Genomic DNA, 21,921 nt, shown 5'->3' on the forward strand with positions numbered 1-21,921 from the left:
TGGACAGAATATATGCCATGTGAAATTAGGAAATCCATACTTAATAAGTCAAGTCCTTGATCTTGAGGTTTGCTTTTGTGAAACTTATGGCTGTAAAAGGGGTCTAAGCCTTCCTATAATTACCCCTAAGAGGCACTTCCAGAGAACCTCTTTTGTTGCTCAGATGTGGCCTTTCTCTCTCTATGCCAAGCCAGCAAATAAATACATTAACCTCCCCCCATGTGGGATATGACTCCCAAGGGAATGAATCTCCCTGGTGACATGGGACATGGCTCCCAGGAATGAGCTTTTTCCTGGCATTGAGGGATTAAAAATGCCTTCTTGACCAAAAGGGGGAAAAAAGAAAGGTAACAAATAAGGTTACAGCACCTAAGAGATTTCAAATAGAGTTGAAAAGCTATCATGGAGGTGACACTTATCAAGCTCCAGCTAGATATCCCAAATGGCCACAGTATGCCAAGCCCTAACTGAAATACCTAGTTACCTATCTGAGATTCTATAAAAGTTTCACTCACTATATTGTCTTTCAGAAACTTAAATCCACCAGAGTGTTCCTATGCCATACAAGTCTTAAAACTGAGAGGCAACAGCCCCTTTAAGAACAACAGCCAGACACAGCCCCCTTCCCCATAATATTGACAACCCTTTCCATCATGAACAAACTAGGGAGATCACTGCCTAGTCACTTCTGAAGTTCAAGAAAGTTATTAAATGAGAGGAAGGACTATCAACAGACAAGATAGGATTTCGGCAAATGGGCTAGGGTGGCTCCTCAGTGGGTGGTGTGGTGGCCATAGAGGGTCCTCCTGGCCCTGTTAATGTTGGGGCCAGGCCCAGGGAGGATGGTGCCCTACAGCCTTGTCTTGCTGTGGTAGGAGCAGGAGGGGACAGGGTTGGGACTGGCCATGTCTGAAGTGACCAGGAATCTGCTGTAGTGCTGGGGCACCAGTTTTAGGAGAGGCACAGACTTGACTCTTGGGGCCAGCTGGTGGAGGCAATAGATGAGTATGAGAAATTAGAAAGACATCTACAAAAAGAGGCCCAAGGGGGCAAGATGGTGGGGTGGTGAGGTGTAGGTTTTATTTACTCCTCCAGGACAGTGGGTAGAAAGCCAGAAACTGTGTGGACCAGACACTGGAGAGCAATTTAACTTTGGGCATACTTCATACAACACACATGAATGTGTGGAACAGTTGAGATCAGTGAAATCTGTAAGTTCTCATGGCCAGGGGACCCGTGCCCCTCCCTGCCAGGCTCAGTCCTGCAGGAGGAGGGGCCATTGATGCTGGGAATGAGGAGGGAGAACTGCAGTTGTGGCTCTTATTGAAACCTCAGTCTGCTGATCCAAACTCCAAACATAGATAGACTGAGATGGGACACCAGAGAATCCAGGAGCAGTCAGCCCAGCAGAGAGGAGATAGGACTAGCAAAAACAGCAACAAAAAAAAATCCCCAAAATTAAAACTGAGACTTTTTGGAGTTCTGGTGAACATAGAATGGAGAAGGGCAGGGCTCAAACAGATTCAGTCTCATATGCAAATCCAGAAGGTGAGTTTCCTTGTCTGAACAGCCAGTTTCTCTGCTTTCTTGATTGTTCCTTAAAGGCCCTAATCTCCTTGTCTCTTAGAATTTCAATAGCCCATTAGATCTGCAAGGAGGGCCCTTCTTTTTTTTCATCTTTTTCTAAAACAATTACTCTAAGAAGCCCATTATAGAAAGCCTCAAAGATTGCAATTTGGGCCCAGACAAGAGCAGAGCTAAGAGAGCTCTGAGACACAAGGCAATAAGTCCAGTGGCTGAGAAAATTCACTAAACACCACAACCTCCCAAGAAAAGGGTGGCATCCACTTACAACCATCTTCCCAGTGGGTTGGAAACACTCCTGACCAGCACCAGCACCACAGCCTAGAGCTGCCCCAAACAACTCAGTGTGACAGGAAGAGTTTCCAAAAACACACACACACACCACAATACCAGGCATGGACAATAGCCTTTCTTGCACCCTCAGCTAATTGTCCTGGAACTGGGAAGGTGGAGCTGTGTGAAAAGGGGGAAATTAGCATGCCCCATTCAGCCATCTTTTCAGCAGACTGGGAATGCCCCTACACAGCCCTGTAGCCCAGAATCTCACTTCAGGGATGTCATTCACTTGTGACATAGCACAGTCATACCTCGTCAGAGGATATAGGAGTGCACGGCTTTGAAGAGGGACACGCTCACAAGTCCCAGGGACCATACGCCAATACCAAGGACTTGTGTGTCAGTGGCAGAGACAAACTATGGCAAGAATGAACTGAAGGATTAGACTATTGCAACAGCTTTAAATCTCCAGGAACACCTGGGACATTTGATTATTAAAGCTGCACCCCTCCCTAAATGCTCAGACACATGCCCCATATGCAGAGCTGGCAACACCAACTATACATGCAAACTTGGTGCACCAATTGGACCCCCACAAGACTCACTCCCCCACTCACCACAAAGACAAAGTGGGGGAGAACTGGCTTGAGGGGAATAGGTGGCTCATGGATGCCACCTGCTGGTTAAATTGTACTCCATGAAGCTGGAGATCTGACAAATTAGAGATAAGGGTTTTAATCAGTCTACAAATCCTAAAAGAACCCTATCAAGTTAAGCAAATGCCAAGAGGCCAAAAACAACAGAAAATTTTAAAGCATATGAAAAAAACAGATGATATGGATAACCCAAGCCCAAACACCCAAATCAAAAGATCAGAAGAGACACAGTACTTGGAGCAACTAATCAAAGAAGTAAAGACAAAAAATGAGAGCATGGCACAGGATATAAAGGACATGAAGAAGACCCAAGAAGAGCATAAAGAAGAAATTGCAAGAGTAAATAAAAAAATAGATGATCTTACGGAAATAAAAGAAACTGTTGACCAACTTATAAAGATTCTGGATACTCATAGTACAAGAATAGAGGAAGCTGAACAGTGAATCAGTGACCTGGAGGATGACAGAAGAGAAAATGAAAGAACAAAAGAAAGAATGGGGAAAAAAATAAAAAAATCAAAATGGACCTCAGGGATATGATACATAAAATGTCCAAATATAAGACTCATTGGTTTTCCAGAAGGGGAAAAGAAGGGTAAACATCTAGGAAGACCATTCAAAGAAATTGTTGGGGAAAACTACCCAAATCTTCTAAACACCATAAATACACAAATCATAAATGCCCAGCAAACTCTGAATAGAATTAATCCAAATAGACCCACTCAGAGACATATTCTGATCAGTCTGTCAAATACTGAAGAGAAGGAGCAAGTTCTGAAAGCAGCAAGAGAAAAGCAATTCACCACATACAAAGGAAACAGCATAAGACTAAGTAGTGACTACTCAGCGGCCACCATGGAGGTGAGAAGGCAGTGGCATGACATATTTAAAATCCTGAGAGAGAAAAATTGCCAACCAAGAATTCTATACCCAGCAAAGCTCACCTTCAAATTTGAGGGAGAGCTTAAATTTTTCACCGACAAATGCTGAGAGAATTTGCTAACAAGAGGCCTGCCCTACTTGAGATACTAAAGGGGACCCTAATAACAGAGAAACAAAGAAAGGAAAGAGAGAGATGGAGAAAGGTTTAGTACTAAAGAGATTCAGTATGGGTACATTAAAGGACATTAAGGGACAAAAGGAAAAAATATATCTTAGAAACATAAACCAAAGGATAAGATGGCTGATTCAAGAAATGCCTTCACAGTAATAATGTTGAATGTAAATGGATTAAACTCCCCAATCAAAAGATAGAGATTGGCAGAATGGATCAAAAAAAATGAAACATTAATATGTTGCATACAAGGACTCATCTTAGACACAGGGACACAAAGAAATTGAAAGTGAAAGGATGAAAAAAATAGTTCATGCAATCTGCAGCCAAAAGAAAGCAGGAGTAGCCATATTAATCTTAGATAAAATAGACTTTAAATGCAGGGATGTTAGGAGAGACAAAGAAGCCACTACATACTAATAAAAGGGGCAATTCAACAAGAAGAAATAACAATCATATAAAAGATGGTACCATGAAACTCCTAGAAGATAATGTGGGGAAACATCTTCAAGACCTTCTATTAGGCAGCCACTTCCTAGACTTCACACCCAAAGCACAAGCAATAAAAGAAAAAATAGATAAATGGGAACTCCTCAGGTTTGGAAGTTTCTGTACCTCAAAGGAATTTGTCAAAAAGGTGAAGAGGCAGCCAACTCAATGGGAAAAATTTTTGGAAACCATGTATCTGACAAAAGACTGATATCTTGCATATATAAAGAAATCCTAGAACTTAATGACAATAGTACAAACAGCACAATTAGAAAATGGGCAAAAGATAAGAAAAGATAGTTCTCTGAAGAGGACATACAAATGACCAAGAAACACATGAAAAAATGTTCAGCTTCACTACCTATTAGAGAGATGCAAATTAAGAACTCAATGAGATACCATATCACACCAATTAGAATGGCTACCATTAAACAAACAGGAAACTACAAATGCTGGAGAAGATGTGGAGAAATTGAAGCTCTTATTCATTGTTGGTGGGACTGTATAACGGTTCAGCCACTCTAGATGTCATTCTGGCACTTCGTTAAAAAACTAGGTATAGAGTTACCCTTCAATCCAGTGACTGCACTTCTCAGTATATACCCAGAAGATCTGAAAGCAGTGACATGAACAGATATCTGCATGCCAATGTTCATAGCAGCATTATTCACAATTGCCAAGAGATGGAAACAACCCAAAGGTCTTTCAACTGATGGATGGATAAACAAAATGTGGTATATACACACAATGGAATACTACACAGCTGTAAGAAGGAACAATGTTGTGAAACATATGACAATATAGATGAACCTTGGAAGACATAATGCTGAACAAAATAAGCCAGGCACAAAAAGAGAAATATTATATGCTACCACTAATGTGAACATTGAAAAATGTAAAACAAATGGTTTATAACATAGAATGTAGAGGAACTAGTGATTGAGAGAAATTAAGGAAGGGGGAATGATAACCCAATAAGAACAGATAAGTTATTGTGGGTAAATTTAATTTTCTGGGAATGCCCAGGAATGACTATGGCCTGTTAATTTCTGATGGGTACGGTAGGAACAAGTTCACAGAAATGTTGTTATATTACGTTATTTTCATGTTGGAAGTAAAGTAATTATCTTAGGTTAGTTGTCTTTTTCTTACTCCCTTGTTGTGGTTTGTTTGAAATGATTTTTTATTGTATGTTTTTTTAAACTGTTTTTTGATGTAGTTGATTTAAAAAAAAAAAGAGTTAATTAAAAAAAATGAAAAAAATAAGCAAAGCCCCCTTGAGGAGCTGGTGGTGAATGAAGGGGTGTTGGGCTTCCCCACCTCGATGGTTGCTGATGTGCTCACAGACATAGGGGACTCGTGGTATGATGGGCTGAGCCCTCTACCATGGGACTTGCCCTTGGGATGACTGTTGCTGCAAAGGAGAGGCTAAGCCTCCCTATAGTTCTGCCTAAGGGCCTCCTCCCAAATGCCTCTTTGTTGCCCAGATGTGGCCCTCTCTCTCTAGCTAAGCCAACTTGGCAGGTGAAATAACTACCCTCCCCCTTACCTGGGATCTGACACCCAGGGGAGTGAATCTCCCTGGCAAAATGGAATATGACTCCTGGGGAGGAATCTAGACCCAGCATCATGGGATGGAGAACATCTTCTTGACCAAAAGGGGGATGTGAAAGGAAATGAAATAAGCTTCAGTGGCAGAGAGATTTCAAAAGGATCTGAGAGGTCACTCTGGTGGGCACTCTTACCACAATATAGACAACCCTTTTTAGGTTCTAACAAATTGGAATAGGTAGCAGTAAATACCTGAAACTATCAAACTGCAACCCAGAACCCATGAATCTTGAAGATGATTGTATAAAAATGTAGCTTATGTGCGGTGACAATGTGATTGGGAAAGCCATATGGACTACACTCCCCTATGTCTAGTTTACACATGGATGAGTAGAAAAATGGGGGAAGAAAAAAAAAGAAAAAAGGCACCCAGTGTTCTTTTTTACTTTAATTGTTCTTTTTCACTTTAATTTTTATTCTTATTATTTTTGTGTGTGTAGTAATGAGAATGTCAAAAAGTAATTTTGTTGATGAATGCACAACTATACAATGGTTCTCTAAAGAATTGAATGTACACTTTGTTTTGTAAGACTGCATTGTATGTGAATATATCTCAATAAAATGAATAAAAAAAGAAAGATTAAAAAGTATGTTTCCCTTCATAAAAATAATAAAGAAATAAATAAGCCAAAAAAGAGGCCCAAGCTCAACATAATAATTCTGAATTCACAGAAGAACAAAAGAAAAAATAGGCAAAATTGCAACATGTTTGGAATTAGGAAGTGCAGCTTTACAGTCCACACAGTCCCAAGAAGAATTTAAACTGAAGAATTTGAAGAAGCTAGAACCAATCTTAAAGAATATTCTTACATATAATAAAGAATTCCCATTTGATGTTCAACTTGTTCCATTAAGAAGTATTTTAGCTGTTCAGAATAGATTGTGGTGATGAATGCATAACTATATGATTGTACTGTGAATAGTTGATTGTATACCATGGATGATTGTATGGTATGTGAATATATTTCAATAAAACTGAATAAAATAAAAAGAAGTATTTTAGCACCTGGTGAAGGAGAGAATTTGGAATTTGAAGAAGATGAAGAGGAGGATGGTGCTGGAGCTAGGTCTCCTGATTCCTTTCCTGCTAGAGTTCCCAGTACTTTATTACCAAGGTTGCCCTCAGAACCAGGAATGACATTACTCACTATCAGGATTGAGAAGATTGGTCTGAAAGATGCTGGGCAGTGCATCAATCCATACATTACAGTTAGTGTGAAGGATCTGAATGGCATAGCTTTAACTCCTGTGCAAGATACTCCTGTAGTTTTAAGAAAAGAAGACACATATGTTCATTTTAATGTGGACATTGAGCTCCAGAAGCATGTTGAAAAATTAACCAAAGGTGCAGCTATCTTCTTTGAATTCAAACACTACAAGCCTAAGAAAAGATTTACCAGCACCAAGTGTTTTGCTTTCATGGAGATGGATGAAATTAAACCTGGGCCAATTGTAATAGAACTATACAAGAAACCCACTGACTTTAAAAGAAAGAAATTGCAGTTATTGACCAAGAAACCACTTTATCTTCATCTGCATCAAACTTTGCACAAGGAATGATCCTGACAGGAACGTCCTGGAACTTCTGTGAATTTTACCACTCAGTCAAAACCACCATAGCTCTGTGTAGCATATTCACCCTTCAACAAGCAGGAAGTGAGCTGTACCCATGCCAGAAGGCCAGAGTAAGTCTGATGCACAGCTGTGCCACAGAATTTCAAGTACAGCACATGACTGACATCAAAGACTCCTTTGGATATGGGCTTAATATAGATTTGGAGACATGTTTTTACTTTTCTATTAATTGTGCAATTAATAGTCTATTTTCTAATTTACCACTATTCCTACCCTGCCTCCTAGAACAACACTGACCTGGGTAGGATGTGCTCATCTTCAAACAATACAGCAATAAGAATATGCTAGAGTTAACACATCTGCTCACTCCTGCTCCTGTATGTTTTGGTTTTTGAATTAACCTTAAACTTCAGGTTGACATGGGTAGGATAACATGAAACTGCTTTGAGAAGAATTGAACCAGTTATGCTGCCTGGGAAGGTCAGTCTGGAAATTTATAAGCTGCTCCTCAGAGGTGGCTTAAAGTTCTGAGTGTTCCTGCTTAGAAATTGTGTGCCTTGGCTAGGTCAATGTCCCATGTGGGAGTGTGCCCCCAATTTTATCCATTTTCCATATAACCAAGTTGTTTTTTGAAAAGTGAGCATATTTTTAGTCATGTTGATTAGCTGTTCTTCTACATCATGTTGCTATTCTTTCCAATAATGATTCTAGGGTTAATGTTGGAATCATCTCAGAATAATTACAAATTTTTATGAGTATTCAGCTACCATAAAATAGCTGGCAGGTGGTTTTAAAATGTCTACCAAATCATGTAGTCTAAAAATAATGAATCAGATGCTAACAGGATACTGCAGTAATAACTGCTGTTTTTCTGACAACTGATTGTGAAACCTTAAACCCTGCATACCTCTTCCTGTAGTAGAGAGTATGCACATCTGGAAAGATACTCTATTTTCTTTTCTGATATAGGTAGATAGGCTTGCCATTTATTTCCTATTTAGATACATTGACATTCAACCATATGAAAATATGCAGGTCATTAGCTTATTAAAATTTGACTATTTACATTAATTTTGACTGAATAATGAGGCATAAATAAAACTTTCATAGTACACATGAAGCGGATATTTGATACACAGAACTTTGATTCATGGTGGGCTTTCTGTAGGTTAGATATAGAACCCACATATTTTAATACTCACTGTTTTAAATGAACAATGCTAGCACGAGGGGAATGCAGTGTCAGTACTTGGCCTATTTTTAAATGAGTGTAACCATAGTCATACAATTCAATATATTTTCTTTTTAAATTAAGTAACCACAGTAAATTGTTTTAGCCCTTGCACTTCAAGAGATCTTGTCTTTACTTTCAGTTGTCCATTAGGTAAATTCTGTTTACTGGATAGATGTTAATAAAAACTGTATGAGCCTGAAAGAGTTCTCAACTAAATCTAGTCTTGTCTGTTATCTTGATTGGATTAATTACAAATTCTAAAATGATTAAATCTACAAGAGTGCTAGAGGATGAAGAATTTGCCTTAATAAGTCACTTTGTTATTCACTTAAAAAAAAGAGGATTTAACAAAGGATTACAATTACTGAATCTTTATATAATATTTTTATATGCTAAGGTATTATAATAGCTAGAAGGAAATAACTGAAATGGTGAAACTGTAACCCATAGCATTCTTTGAATTTACCTATATACTTGTTAAAGTGCACTTTGAAAGTCATCACATTTCTGTATATATGTTATATTCCACAATAAGGAAATAACTGAAATTGTGGAACTCTAACACACAACATTCTTTGAAATTTGCTTTGTAACTACTTGTTTAATTGTACTTTGAAATTTATCACTGTTACATATACATATTAAATTTCACAATAGAAATATATTAAAAATAAACAGTGATAAAAGTGCTGGAGAAGAGGTGAAGAGAGACATATACCCATTCATTTTTGGTAGGGAAGTGAAATGGTGCAGCCCCTCCAGAGGGCAGTGTAATTGTCCACAGGAGGCTAAGTATAGGGTTGCCATATGATCCTGCAACCCTGTTATTAGACAAAGACTTGGAAGAGCTGAAAGCTGGGACACACATATGCATTTACACACTAGCACTTATGGTGGCATTATGCATGAATGGCCTAAAGTTACAATGACTGATGTTTGGAAGGGTGAATTGTGTATTCATACAACAGGATATTGAGTAGCAGCAGGAAGAAAAGAGGTCGTGTGGCATGCAACTATGTGAATGAACCTTGAGGATATTATGTTGAGTGAAATTAGCCAGAAACGAAAGCACAAATAATGTATGGTTTCACTAATATAAAGCTAATTATAATGTCCAAACTCTGAGAATTGAAATCCAGTTCAGAGATTATCAGATGATAGAAAGTGGGCAGAGAATGGGCAATCAATGGTTAAGGAATACAGAATGTTCAAACAAGGCTCACTGTAAATGTATCTAGATTATAAGCTCTTACAGCAGTCATATCTATCCCTGAGTTTTAACTGCTATGTCTAAATTCTAAGATGCTGTTCTCTTTGTATGTTCCCAGGAACACTGGGTACCTGTGTGACACCTGAGATTCAGAGTTAGAATTCTGCAGCTGTGAAAGTCAACATTACTCCATACAGCCACTGTTAAAGAAGCTGAATAAGAGATCAGACTCAAATTAGAGATATGAATGAAGTAGACCTGGTTAATACTAAGTGTCAGACCCCAGAAAAAAGTCTAACATATAGAAGGAATGTCTGATCCAGGGACCCTTATGCTTATCTCATAGGTACCAGGTGCGCCATAAACTAAGGGTTGAAGGCTGTTTTAGAAATCCCAGTCACAGTGGTGCCTAGACCCCAGGGGGTGGACAAGGCAAGATCAGACAGGTCCATAAGATGAATGACCACAAACAAGCCAAAAGGCCTGCTCCCTCCTCATAGATAATACAGTGCACATCAAAGAAGAGTAGTGTGTTAGAACCCTAGTAACCAGTCAGTTCAGAAGTTGATAAGCCCTCACCCACTCAAAGCACAGGACACCCTTCACTCCCCATGTGGTTTTTTCCTTTAAAAAATGCTGCTCTCAGATAGAGAGCTGGAGCCATTTTTTCTTTCTTTCTTTTCTGCTCGCTCCCACCTGCTTTCTTCTGCTTTCTTCCTCTAATAAACCTTAAACTCTCTACTTAAACCATGACTCACTGCATTGTGTGGATTCCTGAATGACTCTGCCCTAACATTTGGTGCCAAAGACCCGGGACAGAGGTTTGACTGAGGTTTAAGTTTCCTGGCCCCTCAGGGCAATGGGGCAGCCTCCCAGTCAACTCCATTCCCTGAACTACACAGCTGTTCAGGTTTCCATGCATTCAGTGGCTTGAGTCCATCAACTCAGACCACCTTGACATGATGCCAGCTTAACCTCATGGCTCTCAAATATCTACAACTAATTCAGCCCTAGGTAGGTAAGTGATGTCTTTCTGCCCAGATCCCCCCTTGGGAGTTTTGTTCAGTGTCCCGAGGACATCCCGGCCCACCTGAGTGTGGTGCCTCAGGCCGCTTTAATGCAGTGCCCAGCTTCATAAGCCTAGGAAAACCTGAGCACTCAGTCAAAACTCTCTGACACTCCAGGAGCATCTTTCCCCATTGCAGCAGTCAAAGTAACACAGGGGATGCCTTGGGTAAAAGACTTCAGGCATTTCCTGACCCCCAACGGCAAACCGGGGAGGCCTGCTTGGTTGTTGTGGTGGTCATATGGGTCTGGGCCATTAGTCTCACTTGAGCAACATTTTGGGTGGCCTCTGTAAGCCTCTAAAAGATCAGGGGGACCATGAATCTCTCCATGGGCAATCTCCATAAGCCTCTGACAAGCATTGCCCCAATTCATGTCAGCCTTGTTCAGGGAGAACATAAGCCTCTGAAGGAGTGGGAAACCACGAATCTCTCACAGGTGATCTCTGTAAGCCTCTGGCAAGTGAAGTTCCCTAACAAACCTCAAGCATCTCAAATTTCTTAAATAATCATGGGTAATATACAGTCACTTTTTAGTAGCTCCAAAACTGAATTTCCTTCTAAATCTACCCCCTCAGATGTTTAAACTTCAGTTAAAAGGGGAAGTAGAACCAATACAATTTGGCCACAGTATCCTTTAGAACAACAAAAACATTAGCCAGAAAATGGCACTTTCAATTGACAAATTCTTGCTGAACTTAATAATTTTATTCAGCACAACATCAAGTGTCTGTAGCTCCTAATCTCAAGCTAGAACTGTTTGGTCCCAGATATCTTTGTGCCACTCTGTTGCCTCCTACCAAATCCTCCTCCTTCACAAAAAAACCTTCTAAGTCTTCTTAGAAACCATCCCCCTCGTGACTATACTCCCCCTCCCAATTCTTCTCAACCCCTTCCACTCCCCTTCCCTCATTCTTAACCCCTTTCACTCCCCCTTGCCCTTAACCCCTTCCCTTCCCAAACCTACCACCACCCCTAACAAGACTTAGCCTCTAATTTACAAACCCTAAATTTACATCCCATCAAGCTGCTTCAGTATATAAATAAACTCCTGCTATGCAGTCCCTCCAAAACCTTATCACAAAAACAATCACTCTTAACTACCTCCAAAAAAAAGGATATAAAGTTTCCAAAAATAAAAAACAATTTTTTAAACCACAAGTCACTTACTTAGAAATTTCCCTCTCCCCTAACAAAAAGAAAACTTATTTCTCTAATTAATGAGAGATCAAGCAAGCCCAACTATTTAAAACCATGTTTTCAAATGCCCTGATCCATGTCTCGTAGGCTGTAGAGCTCCCCTCAGCTGTCCAGAAATTTTTCCTAGAGTACTGGGACTGGGAAGTCCAAGTGGAAGTGCCCACCACAGACAAACACCAAATGCATCTGAGTTAAGGTAACTTTACAGTTGAGACTTTCCCTGTGCTGGGTAAGTGTGTAATTTTTTGTTTATTGTGTTCACTTTGCTTTCTTTTGTTTCAATTAGTCTATTGTGTAGTAAGGCTAATTAAGTTGATCCAAGGGTTGTGCATACAAACTCAGTGGGTTTGAGCCCCACTAACTGTAACCCCATATTTATAGTTCTCCTTTTAAATTTTGTGCAGTTTGCACAATTTGCCATTTGTGTGAAAAACCAGTTACATTTAAACAGCTCCTACTCCTATGTTCTGTCTTTATAATTTCTTTTACTATTGCTCAGCCATGGAAAACTCTCAAAATATGCCAATTACATCTCCCTTAAAAACTGTTCTTAATAATTGGTCTAAATTTAGAAAGTGTCATTAAAATTGTTAATGAGCTATAGCTGCAGTCAACTAGCCTTTATGTGTGGTATGGCTAACTATAGCAAACTGTCTCAAGAAAGACAAAGAAATCTGTAAGTTAAAAAAGTTACAGTTTAAAAATACATGGACTTCCACCTCTGCTTTAATATAAAGCCTTCCAAAGCAATTAAATAGAAGAAATAATAATGTAAATATGCTAGCCTATCAGTTTTTAAAATTAAGAAGTCAAAAAGAACCTAGTCAAAAGGGTCTTTGCAAAAATCTGAAATTGCTGGAAGGACATCAAAAGTAACTAATACAATTTAAAAATCAGCAAAAGTGCAAATTGTCAAACCAGTGTCATAAAATAATATCTCTACTAAGGAATCTGATAATGAGAACTTTGACTCCCTCTCTCTATAAAGAATGTTTTGTTTTAAATATTTAGCATCATTCTAACAAGTTTGATTTTGGTGGTAAGAGCATGTTGTATAGAAAGTATAAAGAATGTTTTTCTAATTAAGGGGAAAAGGAAAGTAGCTTTGTCCTAAATGACTGATTGTTTAAGAATGTGGGATAAAGCCTGGATAGATAGGAATGTGAGATAAAGCCTGGATGGATGCAGAAAGTTGCACAAGGTTTGTAGAATGGAAAATTTATTTCTGTAGTCAAGGTTGAAAAATAGATACAGAAAGCTGTAAAAGTTTGTCAAAACAATTATTTCTGTGGTCAAAGTTAAAAAATGTTAAAAACTAGTAATAACACTGCTTAACAACAAAACCTCAAAACTTAAAGAAAAGAAAAAAGTGGTTTTATAAAACAAAAGAGCATTAAATATTTTAACCAACACCCAAAACAGTAGTTAATATTCAATGTTGTCGGTATGTGCCTAATAATTCACAAAATATAAACATTCCTCACCTTACTGCAAGCTCCTCATGTTAAGGTCTCCTGCTGTTTTTATTAAGAAAAAAGTTTCCTTAAATTATTGAGGTGTTATTTCTTTTTTTTTATTAAATTCAGTTTTATTGAAATACATTCACACACCATACAATCATCCATGATATAAAATCCACTGTCCACAGTATGATAACATAGTTATGCGTTCATCACCACAATCTATCTCTGAACATTTTCCTTACATGAGAAAGAACCAGAACAAGAATAAAAAATAAAAGTGAAAAAAGAACACCCAAATCATCCCCCCATCCCACCCCATTTGTCCTTTAGTTTTTATCCCCATTCCTCCACTCATCCATACACTAGATAAAGGGGGTGTGATCCACAAGGTCTTCACAATCACACTGTCACCCCTTGTAATCTACATTATTATATAATTGTCTTCAGGAGTCCAGACTGCTGGGTTGGAGTTTGGTAGTTTCAGGTATTTACTTCTAGCTATTCCAATACATGAAAGCCTAAGAGGTGTTATCTATATAGTGCATAAGAATGTCCACCAGAGTGACCTCTCGACTCCATTTGGAATCTCTCAGCCACTGAAACTATTTCGTCTCATTTTGCATCCCCCTTTTGGTCAAGAAGATACTCTCAGTCCCACGATGCCGGGTCCACATTCATCCCCGGGAATCATACTCTGCGTTGCCAGGGAGATTTACACCCCTGGGAGTCGGGTCCCACGTAGGGGGGAGGGCAGAGAGTTTACCTGTCGAGATGGCTCAGAGAGAGAGAGGGCCACATCTGAGCAACAAAGAGGTACTCAGGGGGAGACTCTTAGGCACCATTACATACACCTTTAGACTCTCCTTTGTGGTAATGAGCTTCATAAGGGCAAGTCCCATGCTCGAGGGCTCAGCACATCAAACCGCCAGTCCCAATGTTTGTGACAACATCAACACCAGCCCAGGTGAGGATTTCCAACACATCCGCACCTTACCCCAGATCCTCGGGGCTGGGGAGGGGGAGGCTGTAAATATATTTTTTATTATCTGCCCAAATTACTCTAGGATGTGTCACTATTTCACTCCAGCCTATACTAACCTACCGTATCTCACTTCCTATTCAAAGTTCCATGCAATTGTGGTGTTTGAACAAATCGACTGTAGAGTTGTACCGTTTAGAAAATTTAGATCCTGTACCAAATAGATATCTATTCCCTTGGTCTCATATGAAAGTTGAAGTTTTAAAACACAATCAGTTTCAACCTTTACCCTTTGGCCTGGGTTGCCCTGGTCTTAACCAGACCTGCTTCATTCATATCACTAACTGAAGTCTGGGCTCTTTTTCAGCTTTTTTTTTTTGACAGTGGCTGTATGCACTAATACTGACATTCATATCTGCCGAGCTCTAGCTCTGAGTTTCAGGTGTCTCAGAGATATGCATTGTTCCAGAGACCAATCAGGTTATACGCTAGGGGATCAGCATCTCAAAGTTTAGAGATAGGCCTTACAATTCAGGGATAGAGTTAACTGCTGTAAGAGCTTACAATCTAGGGAGTATTACAATTATTGTGTCCACGTTAGGCTATGTTCTAAGATTCAATTCTGAGTTTACACATTGTAGTTAGTCCATATTGGTGAGGCATCATCCCTCTCACCATGTTTTCAGCAATTGAACATACTGATTACTACAAGAAAAAAAAAATATTTTTTTTAGCAATAAAAAATGATAAAAAGAAAAATAACATGTCATACAATACAATATACTACTAAGGACAGCAAATAACACCACTACCAAGAATCCCATATTACTCTCCTATATCCCCCTCTCATATACATTTAGCATTGGCATATTGCCTTTGTTACATTTAATGGAGGTATATTACAATGTTACTGTTGACCATAGACTCCAGTTTGCTTTGATTATGTTTTTTCCTGAATACCATCCCTTTTTCAAATTTCTACATGGTTGACATTCATTTGCTTTCCCACATGCAAAAACATTTTTATATTTGTATATTTAGTAACAGTCATTGGCCACTCCAGTTTTTGCCACGTTATACAGTCCCAGTCTTTATCATCTATCTTTACCTCTGGTGTCATACATTCTCCTATCCCACCTCTTTCAGCTTTACTCACAGACATCTTTGTTCAGTGTACTTACAATACCGTGCTACCATCACACAGTATTATGCTATCTATTTCTGGATCTATACAATCAATCCTAAACATTCTGTAGTCCTTCAGCATCAAATGGCTGATCTCTGCCCTCTTTCTATCTCCTGGTCGCCTGTGTTGTCAGCTTTTAACTCCCAAAGTTTGTTCATTAATGTCTGTTCATATTAGTGAGACCATACAGAATCTGTCCTTTTGTTTCTGGCTAACTTCACTCAACATAATGTCCTCAAGGTTCATCCACATTATTACATGATCCATGTCTTTGTTCTGTCTTACAGCTGCATAATATTCCATCATGTGTATATACCACAGTTTGTTTATCCACTCGTCCTTTGATGGACATTTGGGCTGTTTCCATCTCTTGGCAATTGTGAATAATGCTGCAATAAACATTGGTTTACAAATGTCTGTTTGTGTCTTAAGTTTCAGTTCCTCTGAGTATATACCCAGCAATGGAATAGCTGGGTCATATGGCAAATCTATATTTAGCTTCCTGAGGAACCTCCATACTGTCTTCCAGAGTGGTTGCACCATTCTACATTCCCACCAACAATGAATAAGTGTGCCTCTTTCTCCACATCCTCTCCAGCACTTGTCATTTTCTGTTTTTTGGATAATGGCCATTCTGGTAGGTGTGAGATGATATCTCATTGTGGTTTTGATTTGCATTTCCCTAATAGCCAGTGAAGTTGAGCATTTTTTCATATGCTTTTGAGCCATTTGTATTTCCTCTTCAGAAAAATGTCTGTTCATGTCTTTTGCCCATTTTTTAATTGGATTGTTTGTCTTTCTGTTATTGAGATGCAGGATTCCTTTATATATTCGGGATATTAAACCTTTATCTGATATGTGGTTTCCAAATATCATCTCCCATTGTGTGGGTTGCCTTTTTACTTTTCTGACAAAGTCCTTTGATGTACAAAAGTGTTTAATTTTTTTTTTCATGGTATCATCATAAAGTTGTACATTTATCACCACAATCAGCATTTGAACATACTGATTACTACAAGAAAAATTGTTTTTTTTTTAGCAATAAGAAAAAATGATAAAAAGAAAAATAACATGTCATACAAGACAATATACTACTAAGGGCAGCAAATAACACCACTACCAAGAATCCCATATTACTCCCCTATATCCCCTTCTCATATACATTTAGCATTGGCGTATTGCCTTTGTTACATTTAATGGAGGTATATTACAATGTTACTGTTGACCATAGACTCCAGTTTGCTTTGATTATGTTTTTTCCTGAATACCATCCCTTTTTCAAATTTCTACATGGTTGACATTCATTTGCTTTCCCACATGCAAAAACATTTTTATATTTGTATATTTAGTAACAGTCATTGGCCACTCCAGTTTTTGCCACGTTATACAGTCCCAGTCTTTATCATCTATCTTTACCTCTGGTGTCATACATTCTCCTATCCCACCTCTTTCAGCTTTACTCGCAGACATCTATGTTCAGTGTACTTACAATACTGTGCTACCATCACACAGTATTATGCTATCTATTTCTGGATCTATGCAATCAATCCTAAACATTCTGTAGTCCTTCAGCATCAAATGGCTGATCTCTGCCCTCTTTCTATCTCCTGGTCACCTGTGTTGTCAGCTTTTAACTCCCAAAGTTTGTTCATTAATGTCTGTTCATATTAGTGAGACCATACAGAATCTGTCCTTTTGTTTCTGGCTAACTTCACTCAACATAATGTCCTCAAGGTTCATCCACATTATTACATGATCCATGTCTTTGTTCTGTCTTACAGCTGCATAATATTCCATCATGTGTATATACCACAGTTTGTTTATCCACTCGTCCTTTGATGGACATTTGGGCTGTTTCCATCTCTTGGCAATTGTGAATAATGCTGCAATAAACATTGGTTTACAAATGTCTGTTTGTGTCTTAAGTTTCAGTTCCTCTGAGTATATACCCAGCAATGGAATAGCTGGGTCATATGGCAAATCTATATTTAGCTTCCTGAGGAACCTCCATACTGTCTTCCAGAGTGGTTGCACCATTCTACATTCCCACCAACAATGAATAAGTGTGCCTCTTTCTCCACATCCTCTCCAGCACTTGTCATTTTCTGTTTTTTGGATAATGGCCATTCTGGTAGGTGTGAGATGATATCTCATTGTGGTTTTAATTTTCATTTCCTTAATAGCCAGTGAAGTTGAGCATTTTTTCATATGCTTTTGAGCCATTTGTATTTCCTCTTCAGAAAAATGTCTGTTCATGTCTTTTGCCCATCTTTTTATTGGATTCTTTGTCTTTCTGTTATTGAGATGCAGGATTCCTTTATATATTCGGGATATTAAACCCTTATCTGATATGTGGTTTCCAAATATCATCTCCCATTGTGTAGGTTGCCTTTTTACTTTTTTGACAAAGTCCTTTGATGTACAAAAGTGTTTAATTTTGAGGAGATCCCATTTGTCTATTTGTTCTTTGGTTGCTCGTGCCTTGGGTGTGAGGTCTAAGAAACCACCTCCTTTCACAAGATCTTTAAGATATTGCCCTACATTTTCTTCCAAGAGTTTTATGGTCTTGGTGCTAATGTTTAGGTCTTTGATCCACTTTGAGTTAATTTTGGTATAAGGTGTGAGATGGGCATCCTCTTTCATTCTTTTGGAAATGGATATCCAGTTCTCCAAACACCATTTATTGAACAGGCTGCTCTTTCCCAGTTGCTTCGGCTTCACTGCCTTATCAAAGATCAGTTGTCCATAGATGCGAGGGTCTACTTCTGAACACTCAATTCGATTCCATTGATCAGTATATCTGTCCTTATGCCAGTACCATGCTGTTTTGAGCACTGTAGCTTTGTAATATGCTTCAAAGTCAGGTAGTGTGAGACCTCCCACTTCATTCCTCTTTCTCAAGACATTTTTGGCTATTCGGGGCACCTTACCCTTCCAAATAAATTTAGTTATTGGTTTTTCTATTTCTGTAAAGTAAGTTGTTGGGATTTGAATTGGTATTGCATTGAATCTGTAAATCAGTTTAGGTAAAATTGCCATCTTAACTATATTTAGTCTTCCAATCCATGAACATGGTATGTTCTTCCATTTTTTCAGGTCTTGTTCAATTTCTTTTAGCAGTTTCTTACAGTTTTCTATGTAAAGGTCTTTTGTGTCCTTGGTTAAGTTTATTCCTAAATACTTGATTCTTTTGGTTGCTATTGTAAATGGGATTTTTTTCTTGATTTCCTCCTCTTGTTGCACATTACTTGTGTATAGGAACACTACAGATTTTTGCGTGTTGATCTTCTAGCCTGCTACTTTGCTGTATTCATTGACTAGTTCTAGTAGCTTTGCTGTAGATTTTTCTGGATTTCCTACATATAGAATCATGTCATCTGCAAATAGTGAAAGTTTTACTTCTTCCTCTCCAATTTGGATGCCTTTTATTTCTTTTTCTTGCCTAATTGCTCTAGCTAGAACTTCCAGCACAATGTTGAATAACAATGGTGATAGTGGGCATCCCTGTCTTGTTCCTGATCTTAGAGGAAAAGCTTTCAGTCTCTCCCCATTGAGTGTGATGTTAGCTGTGGGTTTTTCATATATTGCCTTTATCATATTGAAAAAGTTCCCTTCTATTCCTATCCTTTGAAGTGTTTTCATCAGGAAAGGATGTTTAATTTTGTCAAATGCCTTTTCTGCATCAATCAAGATGATCATGTGGTTCTTCTGCTTTGATTTATTGATGTGGTGTATTACATTAATTGATTTTCTTGTGTTGAACCAGCCTTGCATACCTGGAATAAATCCCACCTGGTCGTGGTGTATAATTCTTTTAATGTGCTGCTGGATTCGATTTGCGAGTATTTTGTTGAGGATTTTTGCATCTATATTCATTAAAGAAATTGGTCTATAATTTTCTTTTTTTGTAGTATCTTTGCCTGATTTTGGTATTAGGGTGATGATGGCTTCATAGAAAGAGTTAGGTAGCTTTCCCTCTTCTTCAATTTTTTTGAAGAGATTGAGCAGGATTGGTACTAATTCGTTCTTGAATGCTTGGTAGAATTCACATGTGAAACCATCTGGTCCTGGGCTTTTCCTTTTTGGGAGCTTTTTGATGACTGACTCAATCTCTTTACTTGTGATTGGTTTTTTGAGGTCATCTATTTCTTCTTGAGTTAATGTTGGTTGTTTATGCTTTTCTAGGAAGTTGTCCATTTCATCTAAGTTGTCTAGTTTATTAGCATATAGTTGCTCATAGTATCTTCTCATTATCTCCTTAATTTCTGCAGGGTCGGTAGTTATATTTCCTTTCCCATTTCTGATTGCATTTATTTGCATCTGCTCTCTCTTTTTTTTTGTTAGCCTAGCCAGTGGTCCATCGATTTTATTGATTTTCTCAAAGAACCAACTTCTGGTTTTGTTGATTCTCTCTATTGTTTTCCTGTTCTCAATTGCATTTATTTCTGCTCTAATCTTTGTTATTTCTTCCCTTCTGCTTGCTTTGGGGTTAGTTTGCTGTTCTTTCTCTAATTTCTCCAGGTGAACAGTTAACTCTTCAATTTTTGCTCTCTCTTCTCTTTTAATATAGGCATTTAGGGCAATAAATTTCCCTCTCAGCACCGCCTTTGCTGCATCCCATAAGTTTTGATAAGTTGTGTTTTCATTGTCATTTGCCTCGAGGTATTTACTAATTTCTCTTGTAATTTCTTCCTTTACCCACTGGTTTTCTAAGAGGGTGTTGTTTAGCCTCCATATGTTTGTGAATTTTATGACCTTCTGCCTTTTATTTATTTCCAACTTCATTCCATTGTGGTCTGAGAAAGTGTTTTGTATAATAGCAATATTTTTAAATTTGTTGAGACTTGCTTTGTGACCCAACATGTGGTCTATCCTAGAGAATGTTCCATGAGCACTTGAGAAAAAAGTGTATCCTGCTGTTGTTGGATGTAGTGTTCTATAAATGTCTGTCAAGTCTAGTTCATTTATCATACAATTCAACATCTCTGTTTCTTTAGTGATCCTCTGTCTAGATGTTCTATCCATTGATGAGAGTGGTGTATTGAAGTCTCCAACTATTATTGTAGAGGTATCTATTTCTCCTTTCAGTGATCGCAGTGTTTGCCTCATGAATTTTGGGGCATTCTGGTTTGGGGCATAAATATTTATGACTGTTATGTTTTCTTGATGAATTGACCCTTTTATTAATATATAGTGTCCTTCTTTGTCTCTTTTAATTGTTTCGCTTTTGAAGTCTAACTTGTCTGATATTAATATAGCTACTCCCACTTTTTTCTGGTTGTTTTTTGCATGAAATATCTTTTTCCAACCTTTCACTTTCAGTCTATGTTTGTCCTTGTGTCAAAAGTGAGTTTCTTGTAGACAGCATATAGATGGGTCCTGTTTTTTAATCCATTCTGCCAGTCTGTGTCTTTTTACTGGGGAGTTTAATCCATTTACATTTAGTGTTATTTCTGTAAGGGCAGTACTTTCTACTACCATTTTGTTTTTTGGAATTTATATGTCATATCTTATTTTTTCCTCTCCTTTTACCTTTCCTGATAATCTTCATTTCTGCACTCTTCTCCAACTCTCTCTCTCCTGTCTTTTCCTATCAGCCTGTAGCACTCCCTTTAGTATTTCTTGTAGTGCCGGTCTCTTATTCACAAACTCTCTCAGTGTCTGTTTGTCTGAAAATGTTTTAATCTCTCCCTCATTTTTGAAGGAAAGTTTTGCTGGATATAGAATTCTTGGTTGGCAGTTTTTCTCTTTCAGTATCTTAAATATATCATGCCACTGTCTTCTTGCCTCCATGGTTTCTGCAGAGAAATCTGTACATCGTCTTATTGACCTTCCCTTGTATGTGATGGATCGCTTTTCTCTTGCTGCTTTCAGAATCCTCTCTTTGTCTTTGACATTGGACAATCTGACCAGTAAGTGTCTTGGAGTAGGTCTATTGAGATCTATTCTATTTGGGGTACGTTGTACTTCTTGAATCTCTAATTTTCTGTCTTTTATAAGGGTTGGGAAATTTTCAGTGAATATGTCTTCTATTACTCTTTCTGCCCCTTTTCCCCTCTCTTCTCCTTCTGGGATACCCATAACACGTATATTTGTGCGTTTCATGTTGTCACTCAGCTCCCTAAGACCCTGCTCATATTTTTCCATTTTTTTCACCATCTGTCCTTTTGTGTGTATGAATTCGAATGACCTGTCTTCCAGTTCACTGATCCTTTCTTCTGCCTGTTCAAATCTACTGTTGTGTCCCTCCATTGTGTTTTTCATCTCCTCCATTGTGGCCTTCATTCCCATGAGTTCTGCCATTGGTTTTTTTAAGTTTATGAATTCTTCTTTATGGTCA

General features: G+C 38.3%; 1 pseudogene; it reads left to right on the plus strand.

Moving 5' to 3' along the window:
• The first annotated feature begins 905 nt into the window (after positions 1 to 905).
• Positions 906 to 7,276, plus strand: LOC119523566 (annotated as a pseudogene).
• The last annotated feature ends 14,645 nt before the right edge of the window (positions 7,277 to 21,921 follow it).

Source organism: Choloepus didactylus, chromosome X (assembly GCF_015220235.1).
Source record: "Choloepus didactylus isolate mChoDid1 chromosome X, mChoDid1.pri, whole genome shotgun sequence".
Classification (NCBI taxonomy): domain Eukaryota; kingdom Metazoa; phylum Chordata; class Mammalia; order Pilosa; family Megalonychidae; genus Choloepus; species Choloepus didactylus.